Here is a 25,407-nt window from a genome sequence, read left to right as displayed (position 1 = left end):
TTTTGAGGAAGATCTGGGATTTTTGACCTTTCAAAAAAATTTATCAGTAAGTTTGGTGATAAGTGAAGAAAGAACGTTTTTGTGTCAACTAATGGAGAGGTCAGGAAGAAAAAGACAACAGTATAGAGTAAAACTTTTTAAAATCTTGACCATGAGCAGCAGGAGACTGTGTGGAAGCTGTAGGTGGAAGATTTTTAGAATTAGGTGCAATATAAAACGATATCACAACACTACTTAAATGTAAAAAGCAAAGGCAAGGACCCAAAAAGAATATCTGAGATGGAAGAAACGCTCCCAGCCTGAGGGAGGCAACTTACCACACCTAGAATTTTATTTGTGTCTAGAAGGAACTGATACACTGCAATGCATTCCAGGAGAGAAAGCAGGGATTATTTAAAAAATTAAAAGAAATCTGGATGCTTTGATTTTTGACCTGAGTTTGGGTGAGGGTTTAGGACACAGGCAGGGAATCATAACAGTAATATCAGCTCTAAACTGACAGCTATGCTCAAATGCTAAAAGAATATCATTAAAAAGGGGGGTGGGGTGGACTTTAGACAAGGTGTGATCAAAAAATACAGTGAATGCTGCTGCTGAGTGCCATCCAACAGAAAGGCAGGAATCTTCAATACAGGAAGTGGCACGTCATATCTTAGCAACAGTGTGTGACAAGTTTCAACTTGTCCTGTGTAGTCAATCAGGTGTGAGCTACGGTTGAGAAAAGGTGTGTTTTAAAGTGTGCCATAAATCATCCTCCATCACAACGCTCCATGTCACACATCGCTTCTTGTATACGGCAATTTCTGTCAAATAAAAACATTACAGTGTGTCTTCATCCACTTTATTCATCGGATCTGGCACCATGTGACTTCTGGCTCTTCCCCAAAGTCAAAATGACCATGAAAGGTACATGTTTTTAACTGATTCAGGACATCGAGGCAGCCACAATAGCACAACTAAAGACACTCACGAAAGAGGACTTCCAGAACTATTTCAGACAGTGGCAAGAATGGTGGGATAAGTATGTTCAAAGTGAGGGGGAGTATTCTGGAGGGAGATTAATGGCAATGTGTCTTTTACTGCAATACATTTTTTTAATTTAAACATTCACTGTATTTTGTGATCACACTTCATATTTTCCAAATCTGAGAATCCAGAACAGATGTATCTTGTGGCTGTGATTATGAAACTAGTTCCTTATCTTTTCTTTGTCTCAGATTTCCTCATTTGCAAGTTGGAAATAATAAGAGTGCTGCCTTGTAGAAACGATTGGGGGATTCAGTGAATTAATGCATGTAAAGCATGCAGGAGAGAGCCCGCCACATGCTAAATACTCAATAAATGTCAGCTTTAATTATCGCCATCATTATTATAAAACTAAAAAGTTATGAAATAGAGAGTGGTTTGGCTTTTTCTGATTTCCGTCTTAGCTGATGTAATCAGATTGTGTTTATTGTCTCAACTGAGCAATGATGCCATAGAGTTTATCCTGCTCACTGCCAGACAGAACTCCAATTGCAGCCTAAAGTCATTTCTAGGTTTTGCTAAATTCCAAAGGAAATGAAATCTGTAATGACTCCTTTATGCAAATAATACATAGCAATGTTGAAGGAACACAGGGATGAATTTCTAGAGACCTAGTTTTCAGTCCTGCCTCTATTTAGCCATGTAAACAAGTCGTATTCTCCCAAGCTTGACCATCCCACAATGCAGGAGAACATGTGTCCTTTTTATAGATGACCTGAACCCCTAGGACATCTTTCATGGATTGATGACATAGCCATAGATTTCCAAGAAACAGAGATTGCCATCAATCTTTGGGTTCAAAATACTCTACTGGACCCTAAGTTATCTATTATACTGCCCATTTACTCTGACTTCTGGCTAATGCCCTGCTTCTAGTTATGAAGAATTTTTGGCACTCATGCTGATATCAGAGTAAAGGGCTAGGAACCCTATGTAATGGGTGACTATAGCTTAATGGAAATGTCTGAACTTTTAAAAACATTTTTGGTCCCCGATAATGATGGCTAAACCTTACTCTTCAAATGCTTTAGCTAATAAAGAAAAAGAACTAAACTTTTAAATGAACATTTAAAGTTCACTTAACATGTCACGTCCAAAGGCCAATTTTAATCTAAAAAAAAATAGTTTTAAATAAAGGATTCCATTAAATAGAATAAACATATAATAAATCATCAAGTATTTATTGAATTCCTACCATGAGGTCAGCTGTGTGCTAAGTATTATGGAAACTATAATAAGAGGTCTAAGACAGAGGAATTTACCACATAGCTACGAGGATAATAGATACATGGAAAAGTCAGAGACAATTCAGTACTGAGATGAGTTACAATTAGCTCTGGGTACCACCACCAGCACAGCACCTCCACCTGCCTGTCCTCCCTGAAACTCCCATTCACCTTGTCCTATTTTCTTCTTTTCCTGACATTTATAACATTAAAAAATTACTTACATTCTACTCTTATCATGTATATTATTTTCCCTTACAAGACTGTAAACTCCACAACAATGGGTTTTTTGTCTCTTATGTATCGATGATGGATCTCATGTCCCTACAAGAACACATGGAAGCTCAGAAGTGCTCAAGAACTCTGTCTTGAGTGAGAGGATTACTCATCGAAGAGACCAATACCAAGTGTAAACCTGTATTTCACAGTCCGTTGACCCTCTGTGTTCCTAATACCCAGAAAGAGGTGAGCAGAACATTTTTTATAACTGACAAGTTTATGTGAACTATATGTTTTCTATGCTCTACAATTCTCAGGAATTTGTCTTTTTTTCCTTTTGGCACCTAAAAATTAGGCTGACCTAAAGATGTAAAATAATGAGAATAAGTTATAGATTATCATTGAACATCCATTCCAAAAGGAAATCAAATATGTAATGACTCCATTATGCAAATAATAGTAACACTGAGGGAACACGGGAATGAATTTTTGGAGGTTTAGTTCTGAGTCCTGCCTCCGGTTAGCCATGTAAACTAATAGTATCTCCGAACCTCAGAGTTCCAATCTTTCATTTTTAATATAAAATTATATCTAAATGATACCTAATGATATCGACTTTGACATCTCCAACTCCATTTTGCCCATCCCCGAAACCCCCATTCTGTTAATAGTTCAAGTTTAATAAATTACAAAATATATAGAAATAAACAAAAAGGAGAATAGTGCCTATTTGCTGTTGTTATCATTATAATCAAGATGATAAATATAAATCAATTCTAACCTGGCTCCACTTTCCCTTTGCAAACAAAGAAACAAACAAAAACCTTGAAAGGAAATTTAAAAGGCCCTAGAATTGCAAAAATAGTGCCATTACATTTATCCTCTAGACCTACTAGTATTTGGCAACTTCAGACTTATTCAGAGTGTATTTAGTTTACACATAATTCTGTTTTTTCCAATCCAAAGAAATTAGAAGCAGCAAATTTTAAAATGTTACTGCTGGAGCACATGTATTATCAGAATAAATAAGTTAAAGCTGTCAGTTAAGAGTTAAAACCTTTGTTTTCATTCAGAGATGAGCAATCGTAAACACCTTTTATTAGTATCCTTACATTACAGTAAATTTAAAAATGATTTTCTCACAATGATCCTGACTTCTCAAGAGTAGATTAAGTAATATCATTCACCTTTAAGAAGGCAGGACATAGGTATCACCAGAAGAATTTCCATTAAAAATAGCTGTTAAAAATCGGTGACAGGTAAACACTTTTGTTGGAGGTATCTGGAAAGATGCACTCATATCAAACTTTTATTCCCAAGTGACATTAGATAATGAGACATCACTGCACTTTCCATCCTTGGATTCCCTGGTAATTATGAATAAAGATATTTGTGGCATTCTTGTAACAACACATTGTCTATTTATATTCAGTACATATTGGGTAGTGTGGGGACCTGCTGAGTAAAGCATAGGTCCAGACCCTGATAATTTAGGAGTAGATGGACAAGTCAGATTTAGAGAGAATAGTCTAGAGCACGGGCTTTGGAGGAGGTAAGCTCTGGATTACAAACTCATGCTGACTAGATGTGTGACTTCAGGCAAGTTACTTAATATCTTTGTTACTCAGATTCCTCTTCTATACAATGGTGATCATAATACCTATTTCCACAGATTTTTGTGAGGATTAAATAAAATGTGTATGTGAAGGACCTAAATTTAGAGCCTGAAATATAGATGCTAGACAAATATTTGGTGGTGAAAAAATAAACTGGGTTATCTTGGGCAAGTTATTCATGAACTTCTGTTGCTTCATCTGTGAAATGGGAAAAATAGGGCTTAACTTCATAGAGCTGTTAAAAATAAATGAGACTACACACATAATGTACTTATGTACACTGGACATCATGTATCCCCAGAATCTAGTAAAAACCTAATAAATTGTATTCATTAGCAATATTATGTTTTAATAATTAGAAAGTAAATGCCGAGGTACATGGTACAATATGAATTCAGAAAAAGAGCACACCAGTGCGGGTGGGAGTCAAAAGGTAAGGCTGCATCTAGAAAGTACAACCCTGAATTATAGTTACATAACTCTGAAAAGGCCTGATAGAATCAGCTTCTATCTAATCTCCTAGCCCATTTTTACCAGGAGCCTTATATCCAATCGAAATATATACAGGGTGCTGGGAATCAGTGCCTTGAAAAAATCTAAAAGGAGACACACACACATAGAGAAGGGCTGATGTGAGATCTACCAGTGGTCTCTGTGTTCCCTTGGCCAAGGGCAGCAAAGCATGAAAGTACTCTTGTGAACACTTTCCCTGCAAAGGCATTCTTCTGTTTCTTCAGTATTCATCTGCTTCAGTTATATAGTTCACGCCTGGTTCCTTGGTTTTGTTGGGGTTTTCTTGTTGTTGTTGTTTTCCCAACTGAATATATAAATACATCTTTAATTAGGAGCCAGAAATATGGGATTACTTTTTCCCCAAATTTAAAATACCTTTATTTATTTATTTTTTTCCTGAAGATGTATGTAAGTGACACATGCCCATGGTAATTAATCAATCAACAGAGAAAATTTGAGGAATAAGTAAAGATCTTCAGAAGTTTCTTCCATGAATCGAATTCTTTTTTTATCTTGTATTTTCTTTTTTTTTTCAATTAAAGTGTATTGGGGTGACAATTGTTAGTAAAGTTACATAGATTTCAGGTGTACAATTCTGTAAGACATCATCTATATATACCACATTGTGTGTTCACCACCCAGAGTCAGTATATTTGGTCCCCTTTACCCTCATCTTCCCAGAATTTCTTAAAGAGAAGTAGCAGAGGCCCTAACTTTATGCAAAACTAGTGACAATTAACTTCAATCCCCTAAAACAGTCAATATAATCTATCTAAAATACAAGTCTAGTCATGTCATTCCCTGTTTAAGCTCTCTCTCTCTCTCTCTCTCTATATATATATATATATATATAGAGAGAGAGAGAGAGAGCGCGCGCGCATATATATATATATATATATATATATATATATATATATATATAATCATACTTTTGTGAGATTATCCTTAACCTGAGCACAGTATATGAGGCTCTTCATGATTTGATTCTCGCTCAAATGATTATTTCCCACCATTCTTCCTCCACAATGAACTCTACATTCTGGCCACAGAAAATTACTTTACATTTCCCAAATTTACATATCATCTTTAAAGCCTTTTTTACTTAACTTTTCATACTGGAGAACTAGGCTAACAAGAGCTCCTCTTACTATAAACACACATAAATGCTGTATAAAATATAACTAAAAGCATTTTTAATGGATACTGAACTTTAAAAATCAAGACAAAATTCCAAAGTTCCAGAACCTAAGAAGAATTTGAAGTCAGAATTGTAAATGTGCTGAAGCCTTGGTGGCTCAAGGAGATAATGGACATGGAGACAGGCCCTAGCAATCACGTAACGAGGGGTAATAATCCACAAAGGAACGGCTTTGAAGGATAAAGGAAGAAAAGTGGAGTAAAAAATGCTTGCTTAAAGTAATGTAAGGAAGAAGAAATAAAAGAAAATACATAGGCCCAGTGAAAAGCAAATAACAAGATGGTAAATTTAAAGCAAACTAGATCAGTAATTCTATTAAATGTAAAGGAGCTAAACAGACCAACTAAAAAGATAAAGATTATAAGATTATTAAAGATTCTTAAAGAGAAAAAATATATGTCATATTTAAAATAAGTATTCTTTTAAATATAAGGTCATAGAATGAAGGCTAGAAAAGATATATATCATACCAGCACTAACCAAAATAAAGTTGATGTGATTACATTAAAATCAGATGAAGTTCCACTTTTTATTATTTTATTAAGCTATAAAACACATACAGTAAAGTTCACTTTTTTTTTTTGCTGTACTAGTCTATGGGTTTTGACAAATACATACAGATCTCCAACCCCTACCAGAATCAAGATAGCTAACAGTTCCATCACTCCCCTCCCCTCCCAAATATGCCACTGAACTACCCTTTTGCAGTCAACTGTTTTCCAGTACCCCATGGAAATCACTGATCTGTTTTATGTCCATATAATTTTGCCTTTTCTACAATGAACTATAAATGGAATAATACAGGATGTAGACTTTGAGTCTGACTCCTTTCAGTTACCATAAAGCATTTAAGATCCATCCATACTCTTGTGTGTATTGCTTGTTCATGTCTTTTTATTCTAGTAGTATTCTGCTATATAGATGTGCCAGAGTTTGTTTAACCAGTCCCTAGCTCAAACATTTGGATTGTTTCCAGTTTTGTACAATTACAAATAAAGCCACTATAAACATTCTCATACAAGCTTTTGTGTGAACATAAAGTTTCATTTCACTAGAGTAAATAGCTAGGAGTGGGGTTGCAAGGTTGTATGATAAGTGTATTTTGAACTTTATAAGAAACTGCCAAATTATTTTCTAAAGTGTCTGGAATATGTTGCATTCCCACCAGTAATTTATTAAAGTTTCAGTTGCTTTGCCTCCAAGTCAGCAGTTGTTACAGCAAGTACTTTTTAAAATGCTATCCATTCAAGTAGGTGAGTAGTAATATTGCACTGTAGTTCTAATTTGCATTTTCCTAAGTACAAACTTCCACAATCTTTTCATGCACTTATTTTTCATCCATATATCTTTTTTAGTCAAATGTCTGCTCAAATATTTTGCCCATTGTTTGATTGAGGTTTTTGTTGTTGTTGTTGTCGTTGAGTGTTATAGGTTCTTTATATACCCTAGATATAAGTCCTTTATCAGATATGTGATTTGCAAATATTAAATATTTTCTCCCTGGCTGAGGCTTCACTTTTCTATTCTCTTAAAGTATTCATTATTTTTTCTTTTATCAACCACGCTCTTGTTGTGTTTAAGAAATCATTGCCAGCTCCAAATGTCAAAGATTATTTTCTTATTTTTTTCTAGATATTTTATTAGATGTAGATATTACACAAAGGCCTATGATTTTTTTGTATGGTGTGAAGTATGGTCCAAGGTTTATATATATATATTTTTTTTGCATATGAGTATTTAACTGTTTCAGTACCTTTATTTGAAAATAATTTGCTTTATTGAATTATGTTTCTCCCATTTGGTGAAAATCAGTTTTCCATATCTTTGTATATCTATTTCTGGGCTCCGTTGCTCTCTATAACTATCTTTCTTTAATACAATACTATCTTGACTTCTGTAAACTTATAGTAAGTCTTGAAATCACATAGAGTGACTTTAAGTCTGATGTAAAATAAAGGGAGTCCTATAACTGATTTATGAATTGAAAGAATTCATACTGAAAAAATGGTCACTTTTTTCCACATTGGCTTTATAGATATTAAAATACCAGTAATAGTTTCCTTCTATTATTTTTTTATTTTCTGAATCATGATGAATTGCTTCTGAAATGTTTATATAAAATTAAAAGGGCAAAAATAGTCTAGACAACTGAGGAAGAAAAAACTGTTATGGGCTTGCCCTTGCATTTATCAAAATTATTATAAAGCTACAGTAATTAATACACTGTATCACTCACACAGGGATAGGCAAGTAGACAAATGAAACAGAGTAGGTAGAAATCCTCAGAAATGGATCCAACCCTAAACAGAACTTAATATGACAGATGACATTGCAGATAACTGGGGAAAAGATGAACTTTTTATTAAAAAATTAGGATGGTCGGCTATTATATGGAAAAATCAATTTGCACTCCTTTTTACACCACATGCAAAAATCAACTGGAGATTAATTGAAGATTTTAATGTAAATGCAAAATAATAAATCTGCTATTATATCTTTATAAACTTGGGTAGGGATTTTTTTAAAAAAATAAGTCTGAAAAAATGTATAAAGCAAAAAAAAAAAATGATAGTTTTGATGAAATCAAGATTATGAACTGTTCACCAAATGACAATATAGGGAGACTTAAAATGCAAACCACGAACTTGGGTAAGATATTTGCATCACATATAATTGACAAAACACAATGTCCAGAATACGTAACTATAACCCAGCCCTCAGGAGAATAGTGAGCAAACCACTGTACATGAATTTCACAGAAAACACGATGTCCAATAAGCATATGAAAAGTTACTCAACCTTAGGGAAAAATAAATTAAAACCACAGTGCTTTACAGTAGTAGGACCACACTTAAAAACACTGGTGTGGCTGGTTAATCATGGTTAAAGATGTGGCTCAGTGGGAATTCTCATGCTTTACATCCTGAGCATCCGTACAATCATTTTGCAAAATAGTGTGGCATTTTCTAGTAAAATTGAAGGTCCATATACTTGAGACCCAACAATTCAGTCCTAGGTATATACCCTAATGAATTACTGCAAATGTGCATCAGAACACATAATTCAAAAACTATTATTTGTAATAGCAGAAATCTGGCAACAACATGAATGTTCCTCAACAGTAGATTGTATTATATAAATAAATTACAATGCACAATACATTCACACAATGTCATACAAAAGTGAAAGTGAATGAACGATAGCCCTGCTAGCAACAGGCTTAAATCTCAAAATCATAATTATGAGCAAAAGAAAAAGAAAACGTTACTAAAGAATACTGTTAATGTGATTCCATTTATATAAAGCTTTGGAACTAGCAGAACTACACAATGTATCGTCTAGTACATACATATGATACATACATAAAAGAAATTAAGTCAACAGTTATCACAAATGTTATGATAGTACTTATTTTATTGGGTAGTGAAGATAATATGATTGGAGAAGAGGATTCAGGAGCTTTAAAAAATGGTGATTGTTCTATTCTTTAACCCAGCGGGTATTTACATGGGTGCTTATTATTACTCCTTTAAAAACTAAACATTTGTGTGCATCTGTATATCTTTAGCTATGTTTATTTTACAATAAAACAATTAGAAAGAAAAAGAGTGCAACCAAAATTTAACATCCACATGATGCAGAAAAAAAAAAAATCTACTGAAGATATCATACTGAATGGAGAAAAATTTGTGGTATTCTTTTTAAGTAAATCAGATAATTATGCCCATCATAATTACTTGTATTCAGCATTGTTTAAAGGTCCTAGCCAATCAAAAAAGAGAAAAATCAAAACAAACAAATATGCACAGGATTAAAAAGAAATAATAAAAACAAAGTATCATCATATGAATGTGATATGATTATTTTCATAGAAAATTCAAAATAATATACTGACACACTATTAGAACTAATTAAAAATTCTGCATGGTTCTTGGATATAATATCAATATAAAAGATAAATAATATTTAATATACCATTAATAATTTAAAATAAATCATTTTAAATGTAGTTATATACTCCTATCAAAAGAACAGTGAATATAATAAAACACAGTTCTGTATGGAAAATTTTAAATTTTGTGGGAGGATCTAAAATAACACAAAAATAAATAGATACACTATTTTCATGAATAGAAAGACATGCATGTTAAAAATAAATTTAGTTTTCTTATTCTGACAGTGTTTTCATAGGACATAATGTTCATATGAAAAAGTAAAGGACCGAAAAGACCCAAGACAACTTTGAAGACTGAGAAGGGGACATTTTTTTTAACAGATTTAGAGATTTAGTATAACTTGCCCCTCATCTAGTGTCATCTATTTTAAGATTCTGTTGACACGTCTTCCACTCTGTGGATCCTTCCCAGTCTGCAGCAGTTTTTTCCCATGTAATTCCATTGCGTTCTGTACTTATCTCTGTCATAGTATGTATCATAGTGTTTATCATAACTGCACTGAGATTTGAGTTTCCTCCTTACCTCCTTTACTTGACTATAATCTGATGATGTAGTTCATCGTTGGACACCCAGAGTGCTACACAGTGCCTGGTTCATAGGAAGCAGTTAACCAATGTCAGCTCCTTGCTCTCTTGCATTGCCATTATTATTTCTGGGTAAGGTGAGCTTATTACTTCATTAAGGTCTCATCTTGTCTCAGGCTGTGGCAGAGGACTTTCAGGTTTGGTCATTGTTCTTACTTCACTACCTGGGGCTCAGCTTTAAAGTCATTTCTGAAAGTAGCTACTTATTACTACCACCATTTTTTTCTCTAAAATAGAGTTGAGTCATGCAAAAGCATGCATTACAGTATGTCTTCACCTTAAAAGGAATTTAGGTTATATACTTTCACCCCTCCTGTTACAGATGAGGAAAGGGACTGAGGGTGCTCAGACAGATGATTCATTTAAAAATGCTTCCGATTATATTTTATCTATTGCACAATATTTCTACTTCCTGATGTACGAAATTAAATGAATTGAAATCTTATAGGATGATTTATAATTCTGACAGTGAAAAGAGCCAGGAAATTGATAATGCAGAGGAGTTTGCAGAAGCTAAAAGGATAATCAAGTATAACATGTGATATCTATATATATATATTCTCTCCATCCTGTTTTAAAATTTACACTTACCTCATTCAAAGTTATTGGGCTATAGATGAACATACTTATGGGATGCGGCAAGAAAAGTTCAGCTCATACACTTAAAGCTTAAATAAAAATATTCTAAATTTGTATGCAAGAACTAAGGCACTTGTTTATGTTTAGTAAAGAGTTATGTAACCTTTTAACTTTAATTTCAGTTACCTCTCTCATTAATGAAATAATTCTGAATACCATTATTTACTTCCTTTTGGAATTTTACCAGGTGAAAGTATAATTCAAATTCTATGTATCTTGGCTAGCAGAAAACCTTGGCATTGGCTTTGCAATTTATACATCCTGTTTGTATTCTCAAATTGTAGATTTCTTATTTGCTTATACAATAGCTCCTTCCACACCTACACCCCTCCTTGTTTTTCTTATGTAATTACAGCTCACCTATTAAAAATTCAATTAATGTCACAGCCAATCTATTTCATTTTTTACAGTAATATAATCAACTATTAATTTGAACAGAAAAAGGAAGAGCTATTTAGTTTTTTTCAGACCTATAAAATAAATGAAAGCATTTCGGATATAAGGTAATTTTGGGATCTTTATATATGAGCAATTAACTTCAATGAAAAGAGAAAGCATACAAGTTTTAACAAACACAGCCTCAATAAGGTGAGAAGGCCTTGCTATTGGAAATTAGGGTATAGATCTTCAAAGTATATGGTCAAAGAAATTTTGGGTGGGGTAAAAATGCAATACTGAATACTATCATACTTGATCAAACTAAGTGAGGACTAATTATGGATTGATGTGAGTAGTTACAATTTGGAGAAAATTTGAATGATACAACAGGAACTGATCTTTCTCCTCCTAAAAAATAGGAGATGAGAAAGCTTCCCACCTGAATGGAGCTAATGGGCAGATCACCATTGGAGAAATGTTCAAATATTTTATTCTGTGAGAAGACTCAGACTTCTGCTTCTTACTGCTTTATAAGAGAATGTGGAAATTTAGAGGTTTATTTAGCTTTTAAGAAAGAATCTGCATTACATCAAAAAGATGATTTAATGAGAATATGTATATCTGCCATACAAATTATTATAATTAGCTGAGGGTGATATGCAACTAAAAATATAAGAACTAGAAAACAAAGGTATACTTCCTTATATAAAATACTGTGGTTTCACTACTCTTCAGTTTTTTTTAAAAGTCTGCTCAGGGTATATGATAAATATGAGTATATAAATAATTCATTTTAATCTATTTTCCCTGTCTCTCCTCAATAGGCAGAAAGTCTTCCTGTAACTTATCAACATAACACCAAACACATAAAAAAAAAAGCCTTTTTAAAAAAGTCAGATCTTGTTCCAAATTGAATATATACTTGAATTTTTCCATTTCCATCCTCATTTTTGGTATTGGTCATGTAAAGTCAGGGGGTAAAGTGGAAAAAGAACTGTTAGAAACATGCTCTTTCCAAACATTAAACTTCTGTAAAATAAAAGGATTTAAAAAGTGAAACCAAAACAAAAGAGGCATATTCAACAAAGAATGTGATACAGTCTTGACACAGCAGAATGAATGCCTTTGGTTGGAAGATTACAAGAGATAGATTATTTCTCCTCTCTTTCCTTTTCCTAGAATTTCAACAACAGATTAATATTTTGGGGTGATGTTCAAAATGTACAAAATTAAAAGACTGATGATATGAGTCCCATCACCTACAATTTCATTTCATAAGCCTTAGCCTGAATCAATGATTTTGAAAATGTACTTTTGCTGACCTATTAGTTTTTGCTCATCAGTTCACTTTATATATATAGGAAATGTATGAATAGTGTATTTTTATTATTAATAGTAAATTTTACATTTCTTTCAGAGGTTAATCTTATTCATGTTTTAGGCTTCTTGGTGCTTAAGGGTTTTAAATTATATGCTAAATCCAATAAAATATACATAATTTCAGATCTTTTTATGTTCTGAATAAAGGGACATAGCATTTCCTACCAGCTTGTCCCAAGGGCATGGTGGCATGCCTCTGCTGTACTTGGGAAACAGATCAACAAACCAGAGAAAAAGAGCATAAACGTGATCTACAAAGCTGACAGTTGTGCTCTTTTGTTTATTATTTATTTCTCACCATTCTCCTCCGTGCTTCCTTCAAGGCTCCTTAAACTTTTTCTAATTGCCTTACATGTTATGCTACCTACATCAGTCTGAAGAAGTCACCATAAAATTGTTTAATAACAACAACAACAACAACAAAACCCAAAACAAACAAAAAACAAGACAAAACAAAACAACTACTTTATCCTGTTCATATTGGCTTTTAAAGGTTTTTCTGATCCCATAAAAAAAAAAAGTTGAGCTAATTCCAATTGTAAAGAGCAGAGTCTGGTTTAGAGTTTTAAACAAATCATTTCAGTATAAATGGAGCACTAATAATGGGGTTATGCATGAGCCCGACTGTACCTTCTTATATTTTCCTTATTTTTCAGTTCTAGCTACAGAAGTAATACACAGTCTTAAAGAGAAGATTCTCTCTAAGGGCTGAGACCTTTGGTCTAGGACATAAGAACAGATAAGTTTCTATTTAGAGTAATTAGAATAAGTAGCTAATTAAAGGCTTCATGGCACCTAAGTACAGAGAACAGGCTGAAATGGCTCTGCTGTACTCAAGCTTGAAGTACTGCCAATATTAACAGTCCAGAAGCTTTTGGATGCTAGGAAGGTGGTCCTATTGGGTTCTATTTAGGTCTGGGAAATAAAACTACCTTGCTAAATAAATTAAGCAAGAATAAATTGCCACACTTCATTTATCTTGAGCCAATGTAGTATGTATCTAAGTATTTGAATTTCTTCCTCTAAATTGTACTTTTCTTAAATAATATTAAACAAGTTGGTAATTCAGTAGTACTTTTTATGTATACATGATACTTATACCCCTGATGAATAAGACCCATCTCCTCAGCCCTAAATTCTTCAAGACCTTTGACCTTTGATTTGCCTTCTAGGGAACTTAGGTAGGCTTTGCTACAGACTAGTCAGTGGGCTATTTGGAGTGGCTGATGACCTACACACGGTATGATCAAGTTAGCAGAGCCACAGAACGGTTCCAAGCAAAAGTCTCAGTGGGGAATTTTTGATTTGACTCTGTTATTCTGAAGCCAAACACTGTGTGCAAAGGGAAAGAGTCAATCCACAAGTGTTAGGTCCTGCCTCTTTGTGGCTGATGTCCCTATTGTGATTATTTGCTGATTATTTGCACTCACTTCTGCAGACCCTGTGGCTGCCTGGTGCCACTCCCAATTACTCTGACCCTTGCTCCAGTGCCATTTCATGTTGAGCCGGGAGCTACTTCTGCTGAGGTGGGATGGTTAGAGAGCAAGGAAAAGGAGAAGGAGAAAAGAATCTGTTCCTTCTCTTTCTCTGTCGACCACTATATTTGACTCAACTTTAATATTTCCAGTTAACAGGGAAAGTTGAGGTTTCTCACAAAGGATGGCAAGTCTCCTAATTGTCTATAATGTTTCTTGGAGAAACCCAGCATGAAAGGGAAATGGCCCTGAGAGATGACACGTGAGGAGAAGACTTAGCTCCTGCACCCTGGAGAAACAGACCTCCCTCACTCCTGGAAAAAAGGGGAAATGGTGACTCTTCCTCAGTCCTCTGGCGCACAGTACTGTAGGAAAATCCACCCCTGAGCAGGAATCTTTCATTTTGGTGTGGAGCAGTCGTGTCCCACTTAGTGAAGGAGGTATATACCTCTTCAGGCACTGTACCAGAGAGGTTTCTAATGATTGGATGTCTAACATTGATTGTATTTATTGAATGACCATCAAGTTAGTGATGGTACCACTTAAAAGACCAGACTAAAAGCTGACAGTAATATAAACAACAACATGGCAGGAGGCATTATTACCTCTTGGGACCAAAGACATCATGCGATTAGCATCAACTGTAGTGACTGGAGGGATTGCCAAGGCAACAGTGCAACAACAGTACCATTATTTTGATGAGGAGAGACTCGTTGTTAATCAGGTTTAATGGATGCAGTAAAGAGAAATTGTGAGTACTGGATAGCCGCAGTCCAACGTGATCTGCTGCCCTTTTCAAACTTCCACCAAATTCCATTCCACCAAGAGAATGGAAGATATTAAGAAGAACTGGGGTTCCAGTACTTGTTCTAAGAGGAATTTATCTGCAGAAATTCTTGGTTTGCCTTACCTTTGTTTTGTAACCCACACATACTCCAACATACCAGTGACCTAATTCTCTTAGAGGGATGCAGATTATCGTGTATATGTGAAAGGACTCTCAAGTCTGAAAGGTCTGAGTTCAAATCAAAAACTTTTGCTAACTTTCTCAAGCCTTTGTTTTGTCATTCATTAAATTATAATGATAAATGATCATAATAATAGTACCAACCTGCCAGAAATGTTGTTAAAATTACATAGGAGTCTCAACATAGCAGATGTTAGTGAATGAATCAAATTGACAGATCTGTTGTGTGTTATCAAACTCACATTATTTTGTGTGTATCTTTCTTCGGTACCTACTGGTTGCAAGTAAAAAAGAAAAAAGACTGAGGTAGTGATAATTTATTGATTATCTGTGCTAGGCACTGTTGGAGGCACAGAGGTATAGTAGGAAATAAAACCTAGTCCCTAATCACTGTTCAGAGTTCTCATTTACTAACAATTGTCACCCCAATAAACTCTAATAAAAAAAAAAAAGAGGGCCACCACCAATATGACTTTTCATGTGATTCTTACAAACCCATGATCAGCAAAAGTATAACAGAATGGAAATAAATTTGGCACAAATAGAAAATGACTTATGTAAAACCAAATTAGAATTATATTTACCAAGTAATAAAATAAATTTACACTAACACAGCAATTCCAAGTATTATGTTAAGCATTAAAAACAACAACAACAACAACAAAATAGGAACGCATGTGTAAGGAGTAACAGTAGAAGCTGTAACCCAAAATTTGTCTTTTTTTCTATCAAGTGTGAACCAGGTGTTAAAAATCTACTGACAACTAGAGAGCAGTTTCAATTTGATTGAAGATACAATTGAAGATATTAAGCAAGAGGTAGAGAGATGAATCTTCTGCTGGGTGAATACACTCTAACATTATTTGTACATAGTGATATAAATGAAAGAGTATGGACTTTGGAACCAAGACATACCTGAGTTTGTATGTATATGACTTTGAAGAAATTTAAAGTCTCTGAAACTCAGTTACATAATTTGAAAAATGGGATAATAATAACTAACAAAAAAACTGCCAAGAGTATTAAATACGTATAGACTCATATAGTGCAAAGTACCTGGTAGAGTCAATAAATATTAGCTTTCCTTCTCCCTCTCACTTTCTCTTACTGCTCTCCTATTCAATCACCCCACTTTGGCAATACCCCAGAGAAGATGGAACAGCTGTTTCCTTACTAAATAGGAACTAAGGCAAAATCCCACTAGGATCTGATCAAAGTAACACTTCCTCTCACATATGATGATATTCATACTTTAGGATAATTGTTAGAATCTATTTGTTGAGAAATACCATTTCCACATAGGCTGATTAGACTTGCTCCAGCTCAGGGGGGGAAAAACGTCCTCTTAGTATTTAGCATGCTAATCTGTGCAAACACAAAAGTGAACATTTAAAAAAAAAACATATTTCTCTCTTTCCTTAAATTAGCTTGACTGTGTAAAAAGAAATTGTTTTCAAGTTTAATACAAATAGCACAGGTTTATAAATTGTTCAAGGGACTTTTAGTCCTAAAATGTATTATGGTGTTGAGTATGCTTTCTCCTAACTGACAAGTATAAAAGTTGAAGTGTGTAGTATTTGGTATTGGGACAGTTTTTTCTTTAAGAGTGCAGATCGAATTATAAGGAAGAGTGGTAGGTGTGTGTGTGTTGGGGGGAGGGAGGGAGAGAGAGAGAGAGAGAGAGAGAGAGAGAGAGAGAGAGAGAGAGAGAGAAACAGGAATAGTCTCTTTTTCTCTTCCCACCAGGTGTGGGCCTTTCATTTTTTTATTTCTCCTTATTTCTTAGATAAGCACATCTATTTCTATATTTGTACTACAATGTTAACCAATTTCTAGCTGTAACACAAACTGAATTCTGTCATCTCTGACTATTTCTAAGCCACATTTTTACCTCAAACTCAACGTGCCTAAAGTAGAACCCCCTGTGTTTTGTCTCAAACTAACTCTCCCTGACATTACAAATTCAGAGACAGAATTGAAAGGAAAGTTCAATTAATGTAGCCCAACCTCACACAAACTGCAATGTAAAGCCACCCACAGCAATCTTAGAATTGGTCATCTATTTACATTTCCAAAGCTGAGGAGCTCATTATTTCGACAAGTAAATGATTACATTAAAAAAAAAAAAAAAAAGACAAGTCATTACCTCACAAGAACACAAGGCAACTCTACTCGCATGTATGGCTCTCAGTGGTTAAGGGAATAGTGTGGATGGAGATCACTGCTTGGAATCAGATCTCAGTTCTGCTCCCTACTTACTAGATGTGAGCTTAGACTTCTCACCTAACTTCTTTGTGCTTTGATTTGCTTATTTATAAAATTAGGTTCATAACATTGCCCATCTGGTAGGACTTTTGTGAGGAAGAAATAAATTAATACAGGAACAAAGCATAACAAGTATAATTCAAGTCCCTAATCCTAATTCTCTGTTGCTGAAGGCTAACCTCCATCCTAATTTTGGTATTCACCATTCCTATGCATCACTTAATAATTTTCTTATTAAAAAAACTATCCATAAGCAATGCAGAGTATTGGGTTACGTGTTTCTTAACTTCACATAAATGGCATCACATGGTATGTGTTCTTTTGAAACTTGCTCTTACTGTTCAGCATATAGATGTGAGACTTATCAATGTGAATAATGCTAGCTCTAGGTCACTCATTAACACAGCCATGTATACATGCAGAGGGTGCCCCAAAAATGTATACACACTTTGAGAAAGGAAAAAGCTGTAGTAAAATTGTAATACTCAATATATACCAATAACTAAAGACGTATACAAGTCACTTGTGTACCATATATATCCCAGCATATATATATATGCTAAAAAGTTGTATACAAGTGGACACTTTGGTCAACATTGCTCAAGCAGTAGTTTGCCATAATTAGAAGTATCTGGACCACTTTGAGCACCTCTTATATCTGCAGAAGTCAAACGTGACTTGTATTCATCTTTTGTTATCGGTATATATTGAATATTACAATTTTAATAGTTTTTTCCTTTCTTAAAATGTGTATACATTTTTTGGCACTGTGTGTGTGTGTGTGTGTGTACACAAACATATATATCACACATATACATACACGCGTATATACCGTACTTCATTTATTCATTTTCTGTTGCAAGATACTTAGGTCTATTTTCAACTTTTTTTTGGCAATACAAACACTGCTGGGCTATTCAATCAGTAGATGGCAAAGAATTTACTTACCTCTTATACGGATCCTAAATTTGCTTCCATTCGATGGATGTCCACACATTGTTCTTAGTTCTTCCCTGTAAATACATATAGGATTCTCATATATCTTGTATAGTCAGGTCTTGCAAATGAGCTCATATTATACTATGTAAAGACTCTCACTTATTGACTGACCCCTCTTTTATTTATACTGTCTGAATTGTATAAGTAATGCATGCTTGTCATAAAAACCATCCTAACAATATAAAAGGGCGTAAATGCAGTAAGTGGAAATCACCATCCTCCACTTGCTAGTTACTGCCTATTAGAGTTTGATGAGCATTTTTCCAATGCCCATAGCCATACACTAAAACATATGTGTTCACATGGTCTTCCTTCTGTGTCTGTCTGTGTTCTAATCTTTTCTCATAAAGACAGCAGTTATATTGGATTAGGGCTTCATTTTAATCTAATTATCACATTAAAGAACCAAGAAGGCCATATTCTGATGTTATAGTGGTTAGGACTTCAACATGTGGACTTTCAGGATTATTGTCGAGCTCTAATACTATGTATACAAACTTTAAATTAACACTTTCCCATTAATCAATCTTTTGTAAACATTGTATTCTACATGGAAATTAACTCAAGAATCCCACTTATACAGTGGGCCATGCAGCAGGCTGAGTCAAATTTGTAATAGCTTGGAGTCAATAGAGCTCATTTCTGCAGTGAATTTCCCCAACCTCTTAGTACTATATTTTCCTGCATTTAAAGAGCAGATGTGAAATAGGGAATGAAAACCCAGTGATTGTAAAGATAAAGTTACAAAACTTAAGTTACTTCTACACTAGTAGCTAGGAAAATTCTTAATCAGAAGGATAAGAATGTGTATCTAAAATTATTTGACCTAAGATAGTTGAAAGCTGCTTGAATCAGTCCTAAAGACATGAACAGTATTGTAATATTTGGAATTTTATGTGTTATTCCATGATACTTTATGTGAGAGAAAACTTTTTGAAATTAAATTTAATCACATGTGTTCTTTGATCAGCTATTCACAAAAATAGATTGACAAATTTGCCTACTCTACATATCGAACATGTGAAGATCTATTTTGACAAAGCCATCAATGAATTTTCACAATTTAGAGCTTGAGAAAAAAGACTGTAATATTATTATTCACTCCTATAACAGACTAATAGATAGGTATAAATTTTCATATTTTTTCCTAAAAATTTTGTCAATGTTATAAAAGATTAAATCATTACTTTTTCTAATTTTCTACTGAAATATTTATCTTATTTTTATTATTGCGTTTTTCTTTCTATAAGTATGTTCTGACCATTATTTTAATTCATTTCACAATTATTACATAAAATAATTTTGTTATATGATGAGGATGATATTTAAAAGGTGATTCATTCTTCATGTCAAATATCCTAGTTATATCATTGCACCTGGTTCATCTTACCCACTTTTCTACTTAGATTTCTGGCCATGAAAGTTATTAAACCCATTTCTCCACAGAATTATTAGAACCAGAATTCCAGGTCCTAATGATAGAGAATACTATAGTATATTATGATTATTGTACATTTTTGTCAAATAAAAATATTATAATGAATGCTGTGGTACTAGAAAAATCAAATAAACCAGCATCACATTTATGCTCAGTAACCAAACACTATATCTATTACACTGTGTTAGAAGGGGAAATCCAAAGAAATGTAAACACATTTTATTTTTTATTTATTTGTTTTTTATTCTCCAGGGCCTTCTAATCCAGTGAGGAGATAGAACATGAGCAAGTAAGAAAATGGGGTACAGTGGAGAGACCATCTGATACAGCGTTCAAGGATGCGGGTAGAGACTGGGGATCTATCAACTTCTAGCTTTATGACCAAGGGGGAATCACTTACTTTCTCTGTAAAAAGTGGAAAATATTATCTTATAGGCATTGTGTATCTGGCACATGGTAGGCATCCAATGACTGGTACTTAAATATGAACAAGACATGACAAATTAATCATGAAGGTGATGATTAAAAAATTGATGCAACAGTAAATAATATGGTACTGATTAATTTCCTGATGGAAGACACATATGGTATACGAGTTCAGAAAAGGAAAGAACATTTGCAACTGAGAGATTTTAACAGGTTTAGGCTCAATACCAGATTCAAAACATACACTGGGGAGGTGGATAGGAATGGGGCTTGGAGTCATCAAAAAGAAGCCTTGATATAAAAAACCTCTTTGCATGAATGGTCTTAACTCTCTATGAGCTCCTCTTGGCTTAGAACAATATATTTTCAATGTTGAATGAAAAGAGCTGGGCACAAAAGATCATATGCTGCATGCTTCCTTTATTTAAAGTACACAGAAGGCAAAACTCATCTACTATGGTGTTATAGGTGGGGCTAGAGTTTACTCTTGTGGGAGAGGTACAGAACAGGAAGGGCAGAAGGGATGTTCCCGGGACAACTAATGTTCTGTTTCTTAATGAGTGTACTGGTTACATGGATGTCTTCAGTTTCTTGAAATTCACTAACTTATATTCTTATTTGCGCATTTATATATATTAATTTGGGCATTTATATATATACATTAAGTTGTATTCTCATTTGTGCATATTATATATAATTATATATATAATATATAATTATATATATATATATATAATAATATATATATATATTATATATATATATATATATATATATATAATTATATATAATATATAATATAATGAGAATACAACTTAATGTATATATATAAATGCCCAAATTAATATATATATAAATTAATATATATTATATATATATATATATCACCTGTAATTAGAACTCAAAATAACTATTGCTGACATTTTAGAGGAGATTTGTCACAGATAGTTTATATATATATATATATATGCACAAATGAGACTACAATTTAATATATATATATTTTTAATATTATGTATATATATTATACCAAGGGTGTCAAATATATGTATCCAAGCGGACACTTTGGTCAACGTTGTTCAAACAGTAGTTCGCCGTAATGAGAAGTGTCTGGATGCTGATGGTAACCACTTTGAGCACCTCTTGTGATTGCAGAAGTCAAACATGACTTGTATTCATCTTTTGTTATCAGTATATATTGAGTATTACAATTTTAATAGTTTTTTCTTTCTTAAACTGCATATGCATTTTTTGGCACCCTTTGTATATATCATATATCTATATCTATATCTATATCTATATCTATATCTATATATCTGATATATATGATATATATGTCTATATGTCTATATATGATATATAGATATATAGAGATATATCATGTTTCCCCGAAAATTAGACCTAGCTGGACAATCAGCTCTAATGAATCTTTTGGAGCAAAAATTAATATAAGACCCGGTCTTATTTTACTATATTTTACTATAAGACCGGGTCTTATATAATAAAATATAAAACCAGGTCTTATATTAATTTTTATCTTATATATATATATCATATATATAATATTTATATATGATACTCTTCAATAAAAAGGTTACATTATATAAATTTTCACTGTGAAAAAAATTTTTTAAATATAGAGAAAAATTGAGAAAAAAAATCACCTGTAATTAGAACTCAAAATAACTACTGCTAACATTTTAGAGTAGATTCGTCACATATAATTTAGATCATCCTGTATATACTATTTTACAGACTTTTTTTTGTTTTTTACTAATCAAACATATGACAAGAAGTTTTGCATGTCAGAGAATATTTTTCTGAAACACAATTTATGTTTATACCATAATTTTCTTAGCCAATCTCTTACATTTTGATAATTAGCATATTGCTATTTTTTAAATATTACCACAATGAACTCTTTTGTACGTGAATATGTTACATCTTTCAATATTTGAGCAAGATAAATTTCCATACATGAAAAAGTTTAAAGTTTTTGATATATATTTTTCCAATTTCCCTTCAAGATTTAAACTCACTTCACTTAGCTCCTCAACAATATTGAGAATATATTTTTTCCATCTGCCATTTTGTAGTTGAGCATGCTGTTTCTTTCAAACGTTGGTTTTTTTAGTCCTGAGCTTGAACCTTGCTTTATGTTATTAGCTGTTTCTTTTTTTTTTTTTTTTTTTAATTTATTGGGGTGAAAATTGTTAGTAAAATTACATAGATTTCAGGTGTATAATTCTGTATTACATCATCTATAAATCCCATTGTGTGTTCACCACCCAGAGTCAGTTCTCCTTCCATCACCATATATTTGATCTCCCTTACCCTCGTCTCCCACCCTCCACCCCCATTACCTTTTTTGCAAAGCCTCTTCTTAGCCTTGGCCAATTGTTTTATTTGTTTGTTGTTTCCTATTAGAGCATTTCACTTCTCTCAGACTTCTCAGTTTTGCAGTCTCCTATTGTGCCAACTCCATATTTCATTCAGACTAAAACCAAGACTCTACTTGCTTTATGAACTAAGTTTTTTTTTCATCCACTGAGTTTTTTGTCATGTGACCCCATTTATATTTCTGATTTAAGTTGTTAAACTTTCTTCTGGGTTTTAAGAGCTTACAATAACCAAACCTACCGTGGACAAGACAGCAGCACTTGGTGGTAGAAACAATGGAGATTGAATATAAACTCTCCCCAAGTGTAAGGTCATGGAACAAATCTAATTCCCAGTTCCATTCCCCAAGAGTCACTATACTTATCCATCTTAAATTATAATTAAAATTGTTGACCCCAAAGTTGTGGCATCATAGTTTTAATAGGTTGAACTCTTTCTAGTTTGTGCAGAGCATCTGGCTTATAGGTGACCTTTGCTATTTCTATTTTTTCTAAAAGCCTATTAAAACAAATAAACATACTCTAGATTTCCCTCACTTGATTCACTAATGTCCATTAGGGAGAAAAAAAAAAAAGGTGTATTTTCAAACAAGCACAGATTGCCTCCAGTTTTCTCTTGTCAGGGTTTGCTTTCCTTCTATCACAGTTGTTAGAAGTCTGCATATGATCTGTATTTTTGTCCTAGCTCCCTGATAGATGACTTTCAGATTCTGGAGTGTTAGGAGGATGCTCACTGAGGATGTCCATGCTGGAAACGGCTCAGATGGGCAGAGCAGTGGAGGGGGCAGATGTCTTTCTGTTTCATTCTCAGTTTTTAGTGTGCCCTGTGGCAAGCCTTGGTTCTTTTCCTTTGTTGGTCCTGAACCTTTACCTTTATTCCTTTTTTTTCTTTTGCTTACCCCTATTGTTTTTTTTTCCTGCTGTCACTTGTGGTGGGCTTGGGGGACAATGTTGCAGGAACATAGAGCTTTTGAGGGAAATGTAAATTGCAGGCAGCACTGAGTCCCGTCTGTTTTCTCATCAGAAAGCAGCATTTTAGAGAGCTCAACTGGCGACAGGGCTCTGTGAAGACGTGCCGAGTTCAGGAATATTCCCTGTTCCCAGGCCCTGGCTGTGTAGAAGTGGGACTTTCTGAAGAGGGGGCGGTCTAAGAGGGTGGGGAGGAAAGGGGTACTTTCAGAAGCAGATGCTCCTGGCTTCGGAAGGAAAGCTGCTCTAATCAGAGTTCAGCAGTCTCACAGACAATCCACAGCTTTGGAGAGAGACAAACAAAACACAGTCCCCTAGTCCAATGCATAAATGTAAGAGGCTTGCTTGCCTTAAGTGTGTGTGTGCAGGACTCTAGTGGGCTAAAAATGTTACGCAGAGTTAAAGTGAGGCATTGTTTAGGTTTTAATGAAGGCAACCAATTTTTAACAACAGAAGTTCTGTTGCTGAATATCCCCTCCCCCTACCCCAACATTCAGTTCCTCTGCCCCTGCACCTGCTTTCATTTTTGGCTTCTTGGCACTGATGTTCACAGAGACATCAGCTGGCAGTGGCAAACTGCTAAAAGCTCCCCTGCAATGCAGCTCTGCAAATGCCAGCCATTTATCCACTGGTGCATGCCAGCTTAACGTAAGGTCTCCCTTTCTCCCTCCAACCCCAATCCCCTTAGCCCCCCAGTTTTACTTCCAAATGACAGTAAATGATCCAAGCCAAGCAGCGGTCTGGCCCTTTGAGTATCCATTAAGTGTGGCCTCATCTATTTGCTGCATCTATTTGCTGCGATTATAATATTTTGATCCAAAGAGTATTGCAGAAATTTTAGAGGACAATACTATATCTTCTATTCAATAAAGAGCTATTGGCCCACAGGCTCATTTCTCTCTCCTCAGCAGATGGTGGGATAGTTTTCTTGAGGTCTCTTTGACTAGAAACAACCTTTTTGTTTTTTGTTGCTTATTGAGAGCCAGTTGCCCCAAATTCATTGAATAAAGACATCCACTTTTCAGTCTAAGCTAAGCCCCAAGAGATAAATACTGACTTAGAGTTGGTGGCTGATGGACAAGCTGGAAAGGCAAAGGGACTGTTGGAAGTTAAGTATTCAGTAAAGGCTTTGCAGTTTCAAAAACGATGGCTTTAAGTTCTCCATTCAGCACAGCAATTCAGGCTGTATACTGAGAAAGTGTGAGAAATCTGTGAGAAATTCGACATATATTTATTTTTCTTGGAAATTAGAGAATATCTTCACAGTGTACACTCTGAAGGGCTTTTGTTTTGTTTTGTTGTGTTTTTAATGATCTAAACCATCTGGGGAGTTGATAAAGAATGTGATTTTCACAAGCTGAGCTAGCAAAGCCTATTGCTAAATCCCAAACCTTTATCCAGCCTACAGATAAACCCAGGGTGGGAGAGCTTCCCTTCCAGCTCTAAAATACTAGGATCCCACGTATGCCAAATGCTTCAGTCTCTGGGTGGTAAGATAAATAGAGAACTGACTAAAGGAGCCTGGCCCAAGCACTCAGAAATGTATGGAACATGTTTTTTTATTTTTTTTAAAGATTGGTGGAGGTCATAGATTTCCAGAATCTCTCTCCGAAAACCAAGTACTATCATATTTTATTTAATGCCTCCGTGGTCTTTTGGATTCAGGAACAAGAATTAACACTTGCAAGTATTTCATAACAATCTATTTCTCAAATCTGGAGTCCAAACCTATTT

The 25,407-nt window shown here is 34.2% G+C and overlaps 1 long non-coding RNA gene across 1 annotated transcript in view; it reads right to left on the bottom strand.

Annotated features, from left to right (window-relative positions):
• Positions 1-25,407, bottom strand: part of LOC141571117 (uncharacterized) — a 270,191-nt gene that overhangs the window by 116,482 nt on the left and 128,302 nt on the right. Inside the window, exon 2 of the long non-coding RNA XR_012495713.1 lies at positions 18,391-18,455. This is a non-coding gene — a long non-coding RNA (uncharacterized LOC141571117). The remainder of the gene's footprint in view (positions 1-18,390; positions 18,456-25,407) is intronic.

Source organism: Rhinolophus sinicus, linkage group LG04 (assembly GCF_036562045.2).
Source record: "Rhinolophus sinicus isolate RSC01 linkage group LG04, ASM3656204v1, whole genome shotgun sequence".
Classification (NCBI taxonomy): domain Eukaryota; kingdom Metazoa; phylum Chordata; class Mammalia; order Chiroptera; family Rhinolophidae; genus Rhinolophus; species Rhinolophus sinicus.
The sequence above is the reverse complement of the archived record's forward strand: the minus strand, read 5'-3'. Positions and strand labels throughout refer to the sequence as shown.